Source organism: Primulina tabacum, chromosome 6 (genome assembly GCF_025594145.1).
Source record: "Primulina tabacum isolate GXHZ01 chromosome 6, ASM2559414v2, whole genome shotgun sequence".
Lineage (NCBI taxonomy): Eukaryota > Viridiplantae > Streptophyta > Magnoliopsida > Lamiales > Gesneriaceae > Primulina > Primulina tabacum.
In genome coordinates, this window is record NC_134555.1 from 15,252,768 (window position 1) to 15,272,944 (window position 20,177).

Genomic DNA, 20,177 nt, shown 5'->3' on the forward strand with positions numbered 1-20,177 from the left:
AGTGTTCTCCTCTGCATTTTTCACAAAATATCTCTTGAAGACTCATAGTCGTGCCACCCATATTCAACCCATACAACTTCCTGTTCAAGACATCAAGTTGTGCAGTAATAGCGGAACAGTCAGTTACCTGGTGAACTCCTGCACTTCTTCGCTGGTTGTTCCTTTCAGATTGAGGATGATAGCTACTAGCAGCCATCTCCTCCAATAACTCGTATCCTTCCTCAGCAGTTTTTCGAAACAGGTTCCCACAAGCAGCAGCATCTATCATAGTCCGATTAGGAGTAAGCAAGCCATAATAAAAGGTTTGAACGTACTAATCCAAGTGGTAGTTCGTGATGAGGACATCTTCGTAGTAGATATTTGAAGCGCTCCCATGCCTCATATAAAGACTCCTGCTCGATTTGAGAAAATGTGGTGATGTCTGCCCGCAACTTCATAGTCTTAGATGGAGGGAAGTATTTAATGAGAAACGCTTTCACCATGTCCTCCCATATTGTGATCGAACCTACAGGCAAACAATTTAACCATGCTTTCGCTTTATCACGTAAGGAGAAAGGAAATAAACGCAGTGTAACAGCATCATCAGAAACTCCATTAAATTTAAAAAAGTATCGCAAATTTCAAGAAAATCTGCGATGTGCGTGTTTGGGTTATCTACTGCAGATCCTCCAAACTGGACTGTATTCTGAATCATCTGAATTATCGCTGGATTGATTTCAAAGTGGTTTGCCCGCACAATAGGCCTCAAAATGCTGGGGCGTGCTCCATCCAAAGAAGGCAGGGCATAATCTAGCATCGGTATGCGGCGTGGCATCTCAACATGTCTATCTTCACGATGTTCCTCCTCATGCTCGTGCTCGTGTCTCTCCATTAGTTCTTTCAGTCTCTGCTGCTGTCTTCTCCTGCGGAAAGTTCTTTCAATTTCGGGGTCAAACTGCTCAAACTCCATGTCAAGTGACTTTGGCATGCACTGGAAGAGATATCTGTAATAGAATATGGAGTGTTAACTTAATAAAATGAAACAATGCTGAAGAAAATAACCAAAAATAAAATTGTGAATTAACAGTCCCCGGCAACGGCGCCAAAAACTTGATCGATCAAAACTTGCACTCTGGAATCCTCAATAAAAATATGGTTTTGTATGCTCAAAATTAATCGCAAGTGCACGATGTCAAGTAATAGTATAATATACGTGAGTACGAGTATCGTTTCACTGAAGACTGTATTTGACAATTATTATTTTCAGTTATTAAATCTTTAGCAACGAAATTTGATTGGTTGGTTTAGTACTACTATGCTCGAATAAACATGCAAATAAAAAGATTCAATAATTAAATAATGAAATATAATATCTAAAATGGTTGATTAAGATTCAATGAGAAATGAATTTGTTGGGAATTTCGGTTCACCTATCCCTCGTTAATTAATTAATTCGTTCGATAGTGATTGTATGCTTCCGACATGATTTCCTATTCAATTTAACACACTCTCTCGAGCTATGCAAAACTAATTCTGCTCAGTGAAGTAATTAAATATCTTTAATTATTTATCGAGAGCGAATTGCATGTCGATCTATGAAATCCCCTAGTTTTCGACCCTTAGGACTATAACTATCGGCACGTATCCAATTTCATATGTCTATGTAAATTGTAGATCCACGGATTATGTTACTCGTTCCTATCACAAGCTATTCGCTCGAACTCACTCGCAATATAAAACGTTGTTAAAGTTAGCTATGCTATAACAACACAATGAAAAACAGTAACACAATCAAGAATAAACCAACAACTGAAATATGAATTAACTAAACCAGAGTTCGGGGTAGGATCCCCTTAAATCCCGACAAATATTTAAAGTTAGCTACTAGAATTCATAGTAAAAATAAACGCAACAATGTTTTAAAGATAAAAACTAAGTTAGAAATAATAGATTTGATGAAAAACGTAAAGACGATGCCCGGACAATTGTCGAATCTGCAATCCAAGCGCGAATTCCTCTCCAAGGCTTGTGGTGGCTGCTGAATAATCCTCCAATTTTCGTCCAATTCCTTACATATCCTCCCCATTCAGAATTAAGGGAAGAAATCGTCCAAAATCTTTCCAAAAATACAAGTGCGCCCGGGCGGATATAAGTTTCCGCCCGGGCGGATGACCTTCGTAAATCTTGTAATTTCATTTTTCTTTGACGTGCCCGGGTGGACCTAAGTTTCCGTCCGGGCGGATGACCTTCGAAAATTATCCTTCTCTCACGCTTTGGAGGCGCCCGGGCGGATGTCTTTCGATTTTTTTTCTTTAATTTACAGTTTATGCACGACTCACCTGCATTTTCACCAACTAAACGCATGATCAACAATAAAACATAAAGTATGCTAAAATAATACAAAATGCATGCAATCTAATTGATAAATGCAACACAATGCGACATAACATGATATGAAAAACAAGTAAAATCCCCCTATATCAAGTAGGTTCATGATTTCTATAATTTCCTATTATTTTTGTTTCTCTCTAATGAGTTGAGCATTCAGAGTCGCAATTTCCATAGCTTGATTGTCAATTGTGGCTGTCGCTTGCGAAGGGCAGCTTGAGCATGAGTTCGTGGAGCGGCCATTTCCTAGAATAAATCGAGATAAAATTTCAGAATAGTATTAAAATAAAGGATAGAAAGATACAAAAATTTGGATTGCAACAAAGTTTTCATGGAATTTTAAATACTAGGAATTTGCAGAACAATTGAAGGATATATAATTTGAGTTTCTCAAAGAAAATTATGGAAAGGATGAAAGTTTGTTTCAAATAGGAATGCACTATGCTTTTTGCAAAAATTTGACTTCGTCAAATTCTGTCTATCAAAATCCAGCGGGATGAAGAACCTGACGGCTCTGATACAACTAAAATGTCATGCCCCGAGATAGAAGCGTCGGTGACATCAACCATTGTTTATCAATTAGCATTAAAACAATAGGCCTAGTAGCAAATAGCACAACACCAGTCTTTTTCATAAATTAATATTGTCTTTACAATGACCACAGAATGAAAATTACATCAGTATTGCGGAAGAGAAATACAAAAGAAATACAAACTCTTGATCCTAGATCTTTTGATGCGATCACCAGCCCCAGAATGTTTCCTACTCTTCATCATTCAATTTTTCCTCACTTATCTGGGGAGAGATGGAAGTGTGAGTGCTTTGGGAAACACTCAGCAAGTAGGGACCGATCCATTACTACAAATACATATAATGATAATTTAAAACAGATTTTCAAGATTTATTATATCGACTTATCATATCAGAACATTAGCCAATTCAGAGTCAAAATGTAGAACAAAGATTATCAAAACAGTTCAGAACAGAACATATCAGAACAAGCAGAACACTATTATTCATCTGGTCATCCATGGTCAAATTGTCCCCCATATGTTAGTCATCTAAGGGGTGAGGCAAGAACACAATTTTATACCCATTGATGGGGCATGACAGAATACAGTTTTATACCCACCGATGGGGGCCATATAGAATTTACAATTGTCATTTCATATCTAACTCGAATCATAACAGTGTATTAAAATATATGATTCATCAAACAACACTAATTAGAATTACGAGAGGACTCATCAGAATCAAAGAACATCGAAGACAGAAGACACATAACGTACATCGATCGAGATTTTAAAATATATTATCAAAATTTTTGAAAAAATAGTTAGACACACATACAAGTTTTTCATTATATACTTACTCAAATTTAAAATTACAAAGGAACACATAGCAAAAACCCACTTACAATAATTTCGAAGATGTGGTTCGAAACTTGCTGATACTTAGACGAATGGTAGCCGAACTTGGACAGGAACCAAATGACGATGTGGATAGCAATTCACAACACTAAATAGCCGGAAAAATTCTTCTTTCTTCCTCCTAGGTTGCGTCGGCCGAGAGGTATTAGTGAAGGGAGAGGACCGAAATTTTGGTAGGCTTTTTGGGAGTGATTTTCTTCAGCATGTGATGTGATATTTATAGGTGGAAGTGTGACCTTTCCCTTGCTTCCATTCAGCCAACACTTGCCCCTCCAAGTGCCCAAGGTTGATGGTCCATGTAAGGTCCAAAAACAAGACGACGTAATCCAACTGCATTCAAATTTAAGTAATAATAGAAAATGGTTAATTAAAGGAGTTTTAATTGAATGAATTGAATATGATGTGCATGTATAAAATGTACTTTCTACACAAAAGTATGAAAACTGTATTTTTAAAGGTTATTCGAAATGCGATCGAGGAACAGAGACCGATGGTTGAAAAAAGTAAAATATTTTTATTAAATAATTGTTTTTAATTATTTAAAATATGGTTGATAATATATGATATTTTTAAGAATAAGGAGTTTTAAAGTAATTTTATACGCCGAGTCATAACTTTTAACGGTATTCGATTTCCCACCAAAATATGAATTTTTCGAGAACTCGTCTACTATTTTCACGAACTTTCCTAAATATAATATTTTAATTATTAGAAAATGGGCTTTATAGGCCTATTAAACCATGTTATTTGGCCTACACTTTTACACTTGATAATTAACAAATAAATAAGCCTAAACCCTTCCCATTAACCCTCGTATTCACGTCCCCTTCCCCTAAAATTTGCAAGGACTCTCCCCTACCCAAAAGCACACACATCACATGTAAAATGCATCGATTTTGAGGAAGAATTCAGCCTAGGTTCTACGTCACCGTTTTTCGCATCGCCAACACATTTCCATTCGTAAATTACGCAAAGGCATGCCTTCAATTTCTTTCAAACATCTTTCACACCATATTACAAGATTGAAGCATGTTTGTATGAAAAATATTTTAGAATTTTAATTATTTTCGTTTTTATGCTTTAACATGACAAAAACTCATCATTTTATGATGCAAAACTTGTGTTATTGAAGCATAAAGGGGCTTCCATCCTAGGACAATAAAAAGGGTGAGTTTAACAGGGTTTAAGGGCCTCTAAAATCTTACACCAAGGTTGCACACATGAGGAATAAATCTTGAAAGAAATTATTGCATGTTGGTTCACAAAGGTTCGGTTAAGGGAAAACCAACGCGCGGCTCGACCAAGACTGGACCATGGCCTGGGCTTGACGTGGTTGGGTGTAAGGAGGAGTCCTAGCCATGCTAGGACTCAAGCACAATGGCTAGGGAAGAGACCAAGAAAGCTACGACTCTTCCCAAGCAAACCCAAAATAGGAGCCGTGTGCAGGGGGATCGCGGCTTGGTCAGGGGTCCAGGCTAGGTCAGACAGGGTCTAGTAAGGGTTCAGAGGTTGAGGGCTCAAGGGTGGACCGAAGGTAGGAGTCCTAGCCGAGTTCGAAGAGTCCTAGGTTTTGTTAGCTAAGGTTGTGTGGTTCATGTGCATCGCAGGGGGATGCAGCGGGCTAGGTCGAGTCCAGAGAGTCTAGTAGGATCCATGGGAGGTTTGGTAAGGGGTTGGCTCAGGGTGGCTCGGATGTGGCTCGACTAAGTGGTGAGATGGCTCGAGGGTTATTGTTAGGGTTCAAATACTTAGCTTAAAAGCTTAGGGCTGGAACCGTGGGTCCACGGGGGTGGCTCATTGCTCACGAGGGTAGTTTAGGCAATAAAAAGTCTATGTTTAAAATTTGGGAAATAATATTAAATTTTGATTTTATTCGAGATTAAAACGCTCTACGAATTAGTAATTATGAAATTAAATCGAAAACCATGAGTTTAAGCTAAATTAAAAATATAAAAATTTAAGTTAAGCTTAAATAATTATTTGGGTGGCCTAGTGTCAACGAAAGTAAGAAAAAATCAAAATCGAGAAATGTTACGTCTAGGGGTAAAACGATCATTTTTGTAGATGTCTTGGCATTGCCACGAATGCTGTAAAATATGTTAATATGGTTATTTAAAAAGTTTATGGAATTTTATGATGGAATAATAATGCTAAAAGATATGTTGCATGCTTGGTCTAAAGGAAAAATGATTTTTATATGCTTGAATTTTTACAAGTGAGGAAAATACGAAAGTTGAAGGGGTTGAAGTAAATGTGACTAATACGATGATACAATGATTATGATGATAAGTAGGATCAAGGCTCAGTTGACGGGTGAGAGTGCCACTGATGTCCCCGCCGCTCAGTATTGTGGTAATACGTAGATGGATCCATCAACCTTCAGCTGATACGAAAGTCATAATTAACGATCCGAATTAAATAAAAGGAAAAAATATACATATATGATGAAAAGGGAAATGTTCATGATGAAAGAAAAAATATTTATGTTTATGCATGTTCATGAAATGTTATTTTATGTAAAAATATTTTCAATGTTGCATGTGATTGTATATGTATTACTTACTATCATGGTTATGGTTTGCTGAGTCAATAGACTCACTAGGTGTGATCGATGAAGGTGAGCATGAATTGTTGAGGCACTTGATGGTTGATCTTGCTGGACTGAAGGGGCACATAACTCAAGGACCAACGCTAGTTTTCTGCAAAATTAGATTAAGTTTATGATTTAAGTTTACGTTAAAGATTTTTACGACTTATGATGATTTTGAGTGGTTTTTGAGAGAATGTGAGAGTTAAGTTGATTTTGAAATATTGTTAGTTTAGGTTGTTGACGATCTACGATTTTACGTTTTGAATTGAGTTCTTTTGAATTTTAAAATAATAGTTGGTTGTTCTATTTTTAAATGGTGCAAGGTTATTTTTAAAATATATATATGTATGGATGTATTTTCGTCCGAAATAATAGAAAATAAAAATTTCTATTACCTTTTAAGAAAAACGAGTAATGGACGCTTCCGTTGGTATCAGTGCAATGTTTCTGCAAAGTGTTGTGCCACCATCAGTGTTGGGAAGCTCAGTCGTCAAACCTCAAATCTATAATTTTAATTGCTTTACATGATTTTTATGATGATACGTGCATGATTACATGAATTATAGGTTTACGTTACATGTTTTTTAGCTTTTTGAGACTATATGTTTTATTTGCTTAAAGTTGCTCAAAAAGGGATTAGTATATGCTGCATGATGAGAAAACTTAGATTTGAATGCATGTTGGTTACGTTTATAAATTTGGAAAACGTTTAGATATAATTCCTCTTAGACACGCACCTAGTACTGATTGGCAAGTTGAGAATGTTGAGGATCGTCATATGATTGTACCCCCACCTCCTAATGGGGATGTTTCCATTCGTGCAATAGAGGGCATGGCTCGCTTATTTGAGCAGCAGTTTCAGCATGCTCCAAGGCTACATCATGATGTATATGATCCGTTTCGAAGGCTAGGTCCGAGGGAATCTTTTTGCACCACTGACCCATTTGCTGCTGATAGTTGGATTCGATCACTTGAGGTGCACTTTCTCTATCTGAATATGGGAGATGCTGACCGCGTGAGGTGTGCTACTTATATGTTTAGAGATGATGCTTCCCTTTGGTGGGAAGGAGCAGAGCATGGGATTGACTTGGCTACACTTACTTTGGTTCGATTGAAGGAAATATTCTATGAGAAATATTTTACTGTTGACGTTCGAGGTCGCTTGAAGAGAGAGTTCATGAGTCTCCGCCAGGGGGACACGACTGTGACCAAGTTTGTGAGGATGTTTGAAAGGGGTTGTAAATTTGTGCCTCTCATTGTTAGGGATGCTGCTGAGAAACTTAGACACTTTCTGGATGCTCTACGACCTACTATACGCCGTGATATGATGATGATGCGACTGGTGGATTATGCAGCTGCCACTGCCTATGCATTTCAAGCCGAGCAAGCCTTGAAAGATATTGATTTTGAGATGCAGCGCAAAAGGCAGCAACACCAACAGAATTCCCAGCCGAATAAGAAGCCATACATGGGACCTCATAGACCTCAAGGGCAGCAAAAGCCCCAAGCGCAAGCGAAGAAGCCAGGATCATCGAAACCACCACAACCTAGAGCACCAAAATCTGAGGATAGGCCACTATGCAAGGAATGTAATTGTCTACACTATGGCAAGTGCATGTGGGGATCTACAAGTGATTTATATGCAAGGAAGAAGGACATAAAGTTGTTGATTGCACGAAGAAGAAAGCATCAAAAGTGAGAAGAGCTTATGTTATACATGCCGAGAAAGCTGAGGAAAAGCTAGACACGACCCTAATCACCGGTAACCGAGTTATTTAACGTTTTTATATTGCCTTTATTGCATGAAATGTTAAATTGGTTATTAGAATTGATTTGGGACTAAGAATAACCTAGTGGAAATTAGGTTGCATGCTCTACCTTAGCTGGAATTAAGACATGAAAATGGAAGCCATAGAAAGTGGACTTGAATTTTGAGCCTTAATTATGTAAGGGAGGTAATCATTTCCAAATAAAATATTTAAGGCCAAAAATATGAGAAAAAAATCAAAACTTTGGGCATGATTGATATTTTCAAGAACTATGAGGGACTAAATTGCAACTAACCGAAACATAAGGGACTAAGGTGTAATTTACGAAAACTTTTGGGATAAAATGAAAATTTTTGAAAAATTTTACGGACCACGAACACAATTTTCCTAAAATTCAAGGACCAAAAATGAAGTTTTCAAAAATATAAGGACCAAAAACACAATTTTCTGAATCTAAGGTGCCAAAATCACAAATTTCAAAAATCTCGAGGACTAAAATGTAAATTTCAAAGAATGGAAGGGTTAAGATGCAATTTTTCCAGAAATACTAGTGTCCAAGCGCGTAATATTCATTAAACCTTGGGAAAATAATGATATAAATTCCTTAAACTTCAACATGAATAGATTTAAAATCATTTTTCATCGCAGAAAGGATATTCATTCTAGGTGTAGCTATCTATGCATTGCTGGATTTGGGAGCTACACACTCTTTCATATCCGAGACTTTCGTCATGCGACTAAATATTATACCTGAGGATATGTTATTGGGTTTCAAAGTTTCTATTCCTTCTGGTGATCAAATGATCACGTCGAGCATTGTAAAGAATCTGGAGCTTCGTTTGTAAAAAGATGTGGTTCGCGCAGATCTCATCGTATTTCCTATGCCTGAATTTGACATCATACTTGGCATGGATTGGCTATCACTGAATGGAGCTTCTATAGATTTTCGTCAGAGGTCAGTGTCTATTCGACCGCCTAGTGGGAAATCTTTTGTCTTTGAGGCAGCGAGGAACAAGCAAATGCCGCACATTATCTCTTGTATGTGTGCGAGGAAACTTATAAGACGAGGATGTCAAGATTTTCTAGCATGTGTCACTACAGCACATGCGCCTATCAGTTAGAAGCTAGAGGATGTTGAGATCGTTAGAGACTTTCCTAGTGTCTTTTCTGAGGACATTTCTGGCACTCCACCGGACTGTGAGGTGGAATTTTTTATTGAGTTGATGCCGGTCATTGTACCCATTTCTAAAGCACCTGCCGAAATGAAAGAGTTAAAAGATCAAATCCAAGAGTTGCTGGACAAGGGTTTTATTCGCCCTAGCTGTTTCTCGTGGGGCGCACCGGTATTGTTTGTGAAGAAAATAGATGGTAGCATGCGACTTTGCATCGACTATAGAGAGCAAAATAGGGTTACCATTAAGAATAAATATCCCCTACCCAGAATTGAAGACTCAATTACAAGGAGCATCGATATTCTCGGAGATAGATCTTCGTTCGGGATACCATCAGTTGAAAGTGAAGGAATCTGATGTTCGTAAGACATTGTTTAGTACTCATTATGGGTATTATGAGTTTATGATTATGTCATTTGGGTTGACAAATGCGCCAGCGATCTTCATGGATCTCATGAATCGCGTATTTCAGCCGTATCTAGATCAATTTATTATAGTCTTCATCGATGATATTTTGATGTATTCGAAGAGTAAAGAGGAGCATAGTCGAAATTTGAGGACAACACTGCAAGTATTGCAAGATAGGAATTTATATGCAAAGTTCAGCAAGTGTGAGTTTTGGCCTGAGAGGGTGGCGTTCTAGGCCACATCATTACTAGAGATGAAGTGGAGGTTGATCCAAGCAAAGTGGAAGCAGTGAAAGAATGGCTAGCACCGAAGAGCGTAACCGAGATCCGAAGTTTCTTGGGACTAGCCGGCTATTATTGAAAGTTTATTCGAGGATTCTCATCTATTGCAGTACCCATGACCGCCTTGGCGAAGAAGAATACAAAGTTTATGTAGGGATCCGAGTGCCAAGAGAGTTTTGACAAGTTGAAGCAATCTTTCATTTCAGTGCCAGTCTTATCAATGTCATTGGGGAAAGGAGAGTATATTCTTTACATCGACGCTTCAAAACTTTGTCTAGGTGCAGTTCTGATGCAAAACGACTGAGTTATAGCTTATGCGTATAGACAGTTGAAAGTCCCCGAGAAAAATTACCCCACTCGTGATCTTGAGCTTGCAGCGGTGGTATTTGCATTGAAGATTTGGAGACATTACTTATATGGGGAGAAGTGCAAGATTTTCACTGACCATAAAAGTTTAAAATAATTCTTCGCACAAAAAGAGTTGAATATGAGGTAATGAAGATGGCTAGAGTTGGTAAAAGAGTACGACTGTGACATTAGCTACCATCCGGGAAAAGCTAATGTAGTAGCAGACGCATTGAGTAGGAAGACAACAACCATTACTCAATTATCACTTCAGAGACCATTACAATTCGAGATACAACGATTTGAGCTTACAGTGTATGCTAGGGGCGAGGCCCCTAATCTTGCCACCACTACATTACAGTCGACCTTGAGAGATAGAATCCATGAGGAACAGTCTACTGATGAACAATTGCAAAAGTGGAGAGTGAGAGCTGAAACCAAGGGCTAGAAACTGTGTTCTGAGGTGGATGATATAGTTCGTTATCGAGGCCGACTATGGGTTCCTAATGGCAACTCTTTGAGGGAGGCCATTTTGAAGGAAGCCCATGACACACCATATTCCATTCATCCTGGAAGCACGAAGATGTAAAAGATCTTCAAATATTGTATTGGTGGCCGAGCATGAAGTGAGATATCTTGCATTTTGTATTCGAGTGTGTGACATGCCAGCACGTTAAAGCCGAGCATTAGAGGCTAGTGGGAAATCTTAAGCCACTTCCTATTCACTAGTGGAAATGGAAAAATATTACCATGGATTTCGTTGTGGTATTACCGAGGACTATCAAGGGGTTTAATGCTATATCGGTGATAGTGGATCATCTTACGAAGTCAGCGTTCTATCTATTAAGACGACATTCACCATGACAAAGTATGCCGAGTTGTATATTCGAGAGATAGTTCGTCTGCATGGTATTCCTGTATCTATTGTTTCTGATAGAGATCCGAGATTTACTTCATCTTTTTGGAAGAGTCTGCATTCAGCGATGATGACTAAATTATTATTCTGTACAACATTCCATCCTCAAACTGATGGTCAGTCCAAAAGAGTGATTCAAATTTTGGAGGATCTACTTCGAGCTTGTGTCATTGATTTTCAAGGAAGTTGGGAGCCGAAGTTGCCATTAGTAGATTTTACCTACAATAATTGCTATCAATCATCAATAGGAATGGCTCCTTATGAAGCAATATATGGGAGGGAGTGTGGATCACCCATACATTGGGACGAGGTTGGTGAAAGAGGAGAATTTGGTCTGGACTTCATCAAGCAAAAAGCGGAACTAGTAGTCAAAATCCGATATAGGATGAGAACTGCACAAAGCCGACAGAAGAGTTATGCCGACAAGCGTCGAAGAGAGCTAGAGTTTGTAGTAAGCGACCACGTGTTTGTGAAAATAACACCTATGAAGGGTGTTATGCGATTTGGCAAGAAATGAATACTTAGTCCAAGATTCATATGGCCATTTGAGATTATGGAGAGGATTGGAACACTAGCCTACAGAGTTACATTTCCATCGATGCTATCCAAAGTACACAATGTGTTACACACCTCGATGTTGCGAAAGTACATGTCAAACCCTTCACATGTACTAAATCATAAACCTCTACAATTGTCTCCAAACATGACTTATGAGGAAAGACCCATACTAATCTTGGCTAGGCAAAAAAAAAAAAAAAACTCTAAAACAAAGTTATTCCAATGATCAAGGTAAAGTGGCTAAATCACTCGGATGAAGAAGCTACTTGGGAAACCGACAGAGACATGAGGAGTCGCTACCCGGTATTATTCGATAAGTTCTAATTTCGAGGCAGAAATTTTATTTAAGGGATGGAGAAATTGTAAGGTTAAAAAATAAGATGACGTAATCAAACTGCATGCAAATTTAATGAAAAATGGAAAATGGTTAACTAAATGAGTTTAAATTGCATAAATTGAATATGATGTGCATGGTTGCATATATAAAATGTACTTTCTACACGAATGCACGAAAACTGTATTTTTAAAGGTTATTTGAAATGCGATCGAGGAATGGAGACCGATGACAGAAAAAATGAACATATGTTTATTAAATATTTTTTTTAATTATTTAAACATTAGTTTGTAAGGGATTCAATGCAGATTTTGATGGGGATCAAATGGCAGTTCATGTACCTTTATCTTTGGAGGCTCAAGCGGAGGCTCGTTTACTTATGTTTTCTCATATGAACCTTTTGTCTCCCGCTATAGGAGATCCCATTTCTGTACCAACTCAAGATATGTTGTCACCTCTTTTATTTTGATAGTTTCTGCGATTCCATCGATTATACCTATTCACACAAATCCCTCGACGATTCCCGCTCTTTAATACATAAAATAAGATTGATGCTATATGATATTTGTAAGAATAAGGAATTTTAAGCTGATTTTATACGCTGATTTGTAATTTTTAACGCTATTCGATTTTCGACGAAAATATGAATTTTTCGAGAACTGGGCTAATATTTTCACGAACTTTCCCAAACGAAATATTTTATTTATTAGCAAATAGGATTAATGGGCCTATTAAAAAATGTTATTGGTCCTAGAATTGTATACTTGATAATTTACAATATACAAGCCTAAACCCTCCCCATTAACCTTCAAATTCACGTCCCTTCCCCTCAAATTTTCAAGGATTCTCCCCTCTTACATAGCACACACATGACACGTAATTTTGAAGGAAAAGCATTGGTTTTCGAGGAAGAATTCAGCTTAGGTTCTACGTCAGTCGTTCTTCGCATCGCCAACACGTTTTCATGCGTAAATTACGCAAAGGCACGCCTTAAATTTATTTCAAAAATCTTTCGCATCATATTACATGATTGAAGCATGTTCATATGAAAAATATGTTAGAATTTTAATTATTTTCGTTTTTATGCTTTAAAACATTACAAAAACTCATGATTTTATGATGCAAAACTTGTGTTATTGATGCATAAAGGGACTGCCATCCTAGGAAAATAAAAAAGGGTCAAGTTTAAGAGGGTTTAAGGGCCTAGAAAATCTTACACCAAGGTTGCACACGTGAGGAATAAGGCTTGAACGAAATTATTGCATGTTGGTTCACAAGGGTTCGGTTAAGGGAAAACCAACCCACGGCTCGAACAGGGTTGGACCACGGCTCGGGCTGGACGTGGTTGGGTGTTAGGAAGAGTCCTAGCCATGCTAGGACCCAAGCACATCGGCTAGACGAGCTAGGACTCTTCCCAAGCCAACCGAGAATAGAAACCGTGTGCAAGGGGATCACGGCTAGGTCAGGGGTCCAGAATATGTCTTACAGGGTCTTGTAAGGGTCCAGAGGGTGAGGGCTTGAGGGTGGCTTGAAGGTAGGAGTCCTAGCCGAGTTCGAAGAATACTAGGTTTTGTTAGCTTAGGTTGCGCGGCTCGTGTGCATCGTGCAAGGGGCTGCAGCGGGTTAGTGTAGGACCAAGTGCTTATCGCTTTACCAAAAGCTATAGCTGATGGTAATAGTACAACTCAAATCTTTTAAACCGCACAGCATCTCAAGCACCACGGTTCGATCGCTCTACCAAGCAAGGACAATTATTGCACCCAACAATCTCCCTCCCAATAATTGCACTCGTTGCAATCAGTGGGAATCAAACTCATGACCTCGGCTCGGATACCAATTGTAGGACCGAGCGCTTACCGCTTTACCAAAAGCTATAGCTGGTGGTAATGGTGCAACTCAAATCTTGTAAACCGCAAAGCAGCTCAAGCACAACGGTTCGATCGCTCTACCAAGCAAGGACAATTATTGCACTCAATAGTTAGGCCTAGTCCAGAAGGTCCAGTAGGGTCCAATGGAGGTCTGGTCAGGGGTTGGCTCGGGTGTGACTCGACTAAGTGGTGAGATGGCTAGAGGGTTATTGTTAGGATTCGAATATTTAGCTTAAAAGCTTAGGGATAGAACCATGGGTCCACGGGGGTGGCTCATGGCTCACGAGGGTAATTTAGGAAATAAAAAGTCTATGTTTAAAATTTGGGAAATTAATTTTAAATTTTGATTTCATTCGGGATTAAAACGCTCTACAAATAATAATTATGAAATTAAATTGAAAACCATGAGTTTATGCTAAATAAAAAAATATAGAAATTTAATTTAAGCTTAAATAATTATTTGAGATGGTCCAGTGTCAACGAAAATAAGAAAAAGTCAAAATCGAGAAATGTTACGTCTAGGGGTAAAATGGTCATTTTACACCTAAAAATTTGTTGCTAAAAAATATGTTGCACGCATGGTTTAAAAGAAAAATGATTTTTATATACTTGAATTTTTACAAGTGATGTAAATACGAAAAGTTGAAGGGGGTGAAGTAATTGTGACTAATACGACGATACAATGATTATGATGATAAGTAAGGTCAAAGCTCAGTTGACGGGTGATAGTGCCACTGATGTCCCCACTGTCCAGTACTGTGGTAATACGTAGATGGATCTATCAACCTTCAGCTGATACGAAAATCACAATTAATGATCCAAATTAAATAAAAGGAAAATGTATACGTATACGATGAAAAGGGAAATATTTATGATGAAAGAAAAAATGTTTATGTTTATGCATGTTCATGAAATGTTATTTTATGTAAAAGTATTTCAACTGTTGCATGTGATTGTATATGTATTACTTGCTATCATGATTATGGTTTGTTGAGTCAATATACTTACTAGGTGTGATCGATGCAGGTGAGCATGATGTTGATGTTGTTCAGAGATTTGATGGTTGATCTTGCTGGACTGAAGGTGCACATAACCCAAGGACCAGCGTTAATTTTTCGCAAAACTAGATTAAGTTTATGATTTAAGTTTACGTTAAAGATTTTTACGACTTATAATGATTTTGAGTGGTTTTTGAAAGGATTCTGAGTTAAGTTTATTTTGAAATATTGTTAATTTAGGTTATTGACGATTTACGATTTTATGTTTTAAATTGAGTTCTTTTGAATTTTCAAATAATAATTGGTTCTTCTATTTTTAAATGGTGCAAGGTTATTTTTAAAATATATATATGTATGGATGTATTTTCGGCCGAAATAATAGAAAAAAAATTTGTAATACTTTTTAAGAAAAACGAGTAGTGGACGCTTCAGTCCTAAATAGCCTCAAAGTAGTCAATTTTATCCAAACTCAAGGTCATTTTGGTTAACTCAAGAGTCATCTCTTGCATATAAATTTGTCTAGTCCTTTAGCTCTTCTCCTAGCTCCATTTTTGGTTCTTTATGGACAATAAGTGATGAGCTTCCTTGAGCTAAAATATCGGGTTCATGAGATGGGGGTTTACTCTTCCGGTGATGACTCTTCAATTGTTGCGGTTTCTTATTTCGTAGATCCCTTTTGAGTTAATCCTCGAGCTTTTGAGTTACACCCTCGAGCAGTGTTAGCTGAAATTTTAAGTTTATAGTTGAGTTTTATGGTTAAGTTTAAAGTTTTGAGATTAATTTCGAGTTTTAATACTTACACGACTTGCTTCAAAATTATCGAAATTCCAAATCCTCACATGGAAATTAGAGACATTCTTATCCGTAAACTGAGCATTAGCCTTACATATCATCATATCCATTCGTATTCATATTTGTATTAGTCACAATTAATATCACCTCCTTCAAATACTTTCATCATATCTATCACTTGTAAAAATTCATGCATATATATATTATTTTTCTTTTAAACCAATCATGCAACACGTATTTTAACATTATATTTTTTCATCATAAAATCCCATAGAGAACCTTTAAACATTCCTTACAGCATTCAAGACACTGCCATGACGTCTAACTTTTTTTTAGGTGTAAAATGACTGTTTTTTACCGTGAAACCCTAACTTTCCCAATTTAACCTTGGACCTTAAAACGACGACCCGAATGCATCCAAACTTACCATAACACCTTAAAATACACCAATAAACATTTTTTATATGTAAACTTAAGCTCCTCGACTAATTTATCATTTCGTTTTAAAACTTGAACCTATGTCCCAGTTTTAACACGAATCAACTCGAAACTTAACCAAACTTGAACCATAGTTTTTTAAAACCTAATCATACCCTATGCGACCAAAATCAAGCCATTTAGAACCCTCGGAGAAGCCTAGGAAGCTTCTGAATTTTCTACCCAAGTTTGAACCAAACCCTAGCTCAACCAAGCCATCAATTCCATCGACCTAGCCCATAACCAAGTGAACCAGACCCTGACCAACCCTCCTAGGACCTATACCAAATGCCTTAGGACCCACTTAGACCAGCCTCTACAGACTAAGCACGAGAACACACACCATCTGCCCTTAACTATTGCACGCACGTCTAGATTGGATCCTAGCCAAGCCCCTACCGTTCTTGGACCATCCCGCCATCCTTGGACCACCATGACTCATGGCTAGGGTCCTCACGAGCCCAGAACCTCGCTGAACAGCCCAAAATTTTAGCCCTAGCCCTCATGCCCTCACTTTTTGTTCAGCCTTGTTTCCCTCACGTCCAGCCCTTATGCAGCTTCCTCTAAGGCTCTTAAACCCTCTGAAATTCATCCCTTCTAATGGCCCTACCATGTCAGCCCCTTTGTGCATCAAAAATATGAATTTAAAAGCATCAAAACTCAAGTTTTGATAATGTATTACCATAAAAACGAAAATATAAGAAAGTGTATCATATTTTTCATGCAACCATATATTAACATCCATAATATGGTACGAACGATGTGTGAAGGAATATTAAGACGTGCCTTTGCATATTTCACGCATGAAAAACAATCCTTGATGCAAGGGACATTGGCGGAGAGACAGGAAAACCTTGTTGCGTTTTACTCTTCCTAAATCACGTGAATTGCCTTGGATATGAGTGTGTGTTATCGTGTGTGTGTAATGCTTGAGAATTTGGTTATTATAATTTGAAATGATTTGTTGATAATTGATGTGATTTTAGACGGAATGGATGAGACGGGTAAAGCCGGAAAGAAGATTGAAATTATGTACGAGGAGGAGCGCTCGTGCATATGCGCGACACATCCGGGCGCATATGCGCGAGGTAGGCAGAGAACTTCGTGCATATGCGCGACAGGACCCGCGCATATGCGTGAGTATGGCAAGAGAACCTCGTGCATATGCGCTGGGTGAGGGCGCGCATATGTGCGAGACGCCGTTAGGTTACGCGCCAGAGACATAATGTCTCGCGCATATGCGCCGAGGAAGGGTCGCGCATATGCGCGAGACGTGCAGCATAAGGATAAAGCCACTTGCCCTTGTACCATGCAATATATATATATATATATACACACACACACACATATAAATCATGCAATGCTTAAGATTCATTGGAAGAAAACGAAGAGAATCGTTGAGAGAAAGCTTAAGTTCTTCAAACAAGAGATTTGTGATTTACGAGAAATCCGTCCGTCTGAATTTCAATCCGATTTCGGTACCGTGTTCCTTTCCTTACAGGCTTCACACGACGTAAGTTTTACTACGTTTTGTTATTATTTGAAAATATGATATTGAAGGAATCATATATGATTCATATATGGTGTTCTTTATATATTAGACATCGTATAGTCGAAACCAGATTGAAGAACAGATACCGTATGAAATTGTTATGATTATTCAGAGTTGATTTGATTGAGAGTGATATCATATTTGTGTTGTTATTGATTGTGAGGTGTGGGAATTGATATCTGATTGATATTTTATTAATGAGTACATTGAGAGTGTACCGTTATGCCGTTGAAACAGAATTAGATTGAATTTCGATTATATCTAGTATTGATTGAGATTGTATATTGATATTGTACCTATTGGGAGTGTCCTTCCAGATTGATATATCGAAGGATTCGAAGACAGATCAGAGCCGAACCCCAACGAAAGAAAGGTATAAATCAATGTTAATCGGGAGATCGACTCGAGTCAGATCGGATTTGAGTTTCCCAAAAACCACATACTTTATTTATTGCATTGATATTTGCAATTTATGAGATTGATATGCTTAGTCTATTGAGTTATAGCAAAGCGTGTATTGAGTCATGCGCGGAGATGCCTAGTTATTGGCGGATATGCCAAGACACTGGATGTTTGATTATATCGATGTTGCGTAGGAGCGGAACGGCTTCTATTGCGGAGATTCGGTATATGGTAATATCCAGGAACCGGGATCCCTAGATTAGAGATGAGTCGAGTCTGAGATGACGAGTCTAGAGTTTGTTTACAGCTTTATATCGATTCATATTTTTCAGATTTGATATATGCTATTGATATCTGTTTCGTGCTTTTATATTGATATATGATTGCATGTATACATTATTTATACTGGGATTATATTCTCACCGGGGTTATCCGGCTGTTGTTGTGTTTGTATGTGTGCATGACAACAGGTGGGACAAGATCAGGGTCAAGAAGAGGATGAGAGATTACAGTTAGCGTGGAGATCCGGCCCAGAACTAGATTAGGATTCAGCACTTGATATATAGTAGTTGAACCCTAGTTTGACAGGAATGTATTTAGTACAAGACATGTATTTTTACTTTTGATATGTATATCATATTGATTCCATTAGGTTTCCGCACTTGTATTTAAAAAAAAAAAATTAGACCGTGTTTATTTAATTGATTCAATTATTCCAAAGATGATTAAGAAATGAATTAGCGTCCGGGTCCCCACAGCAGGAGCACAATTGATATGCTTAGTCTATATAGTTATAGCAAAGCGTGTTTTAATCATTGGGCGGAGATGCCTAGTTATTGGCGGATATGCCAAGTCTTTGGCGGATATGCCAAGACACTGGATGTTTGATTTATATCGATGTTGCGTAGGAGCGGATCGGCTTCTATTGCGGAGATTTGGTATATGGTAATATTCAAAAACCGAGTTCCCTAGATTAGAGATGAGTCGAGTCTGAGAAGACGAGTCCAGAGTTTGTTTACAGCTTTATATTGATTCATGTTTTTCAGATTTGATACATGCTATTGATATCTGTTTCATGCTTTTATATTGTTATATTATATGATTGCATATATACATTATTTATACTAGGGATTATATTCTCACCGGAGTTATCCGGCTGTTGTTGTGTTTGTATGTGTGCATGACAACAGGTTGGACAGGATCAGGATCAAGAAGAGGATGAGAGATTACAGTTAGCGTGGAGATCCGGCCCAGAAGTAGATTAGGATTCAACACTTGATATATAGTAGTTGAACCATAGTTTGACAGGAATGTATTTAGTACAAGACATGTACTTTTATTTTTGATATGTATATCATATTGATTCCATTAGGCTTCCGCACTTGTATTTAAAAAAAAAAATTTAGACCCTGTTTATCTAATTGATTCAATTATTCCAAAGATGATTGAGAAATGAATTAGCGTCCGGGTCCCCACAGCAGGTGGTATCAGAGCAGTAGGTTCCTTAGACTGAGATAGAAGCTAGTGAGCAGGGTAGATTGAGTTTTCTTTCCTGATTTTACATGCTAGCACTACTGCTTGTTTTACTGCTTTGAAATGCATGTTTACCTGATTATCTGATTTGATTGCAAACATGTGTTGTTGAGAATGAATCAGAACTGATTCTTGATCAGCAGTAAGATGATCAGAGGAGGACTGAAACATGTTTGTTGTACTTGGTTGCTAACCCTTTTGATATTCAGATATGCATCCTCGAAGAGTACCAGAATAGGGTAGCACTTCAGCTAATCCGATGGATGTCACAGCAACACCGATGGAAACGTTACTGAAGAAGTTTCAGTCGTTTAAACCGCCAACCCTGAAAGGAACAGAGACTTATGTTGACTGTGAGTGTTGGTTAGATGATATTGAGATGCTT

The 20,177-nt window shown here is 37.9% G+C and overlaps 1 non-coding gene across 1 annotated transcript; it reads left to right on the top strand.

Annotated features, from left to right (window-relative positions):
* Nucleotides 1-327: 327 nt before the first annotated feature.
* On the top strand, nt 328-433 carry LOC142550383 (small nucleolar RNA R71). The gene has a single exon (XR_012821345.1). It is a non-coding gene; the product is annotated as a small nucleolar RNA R71 (small nucleolar RNA).
* The last annotated feature ends 19,744 nt before the right edge of the window (nt 434-20,177 follow it).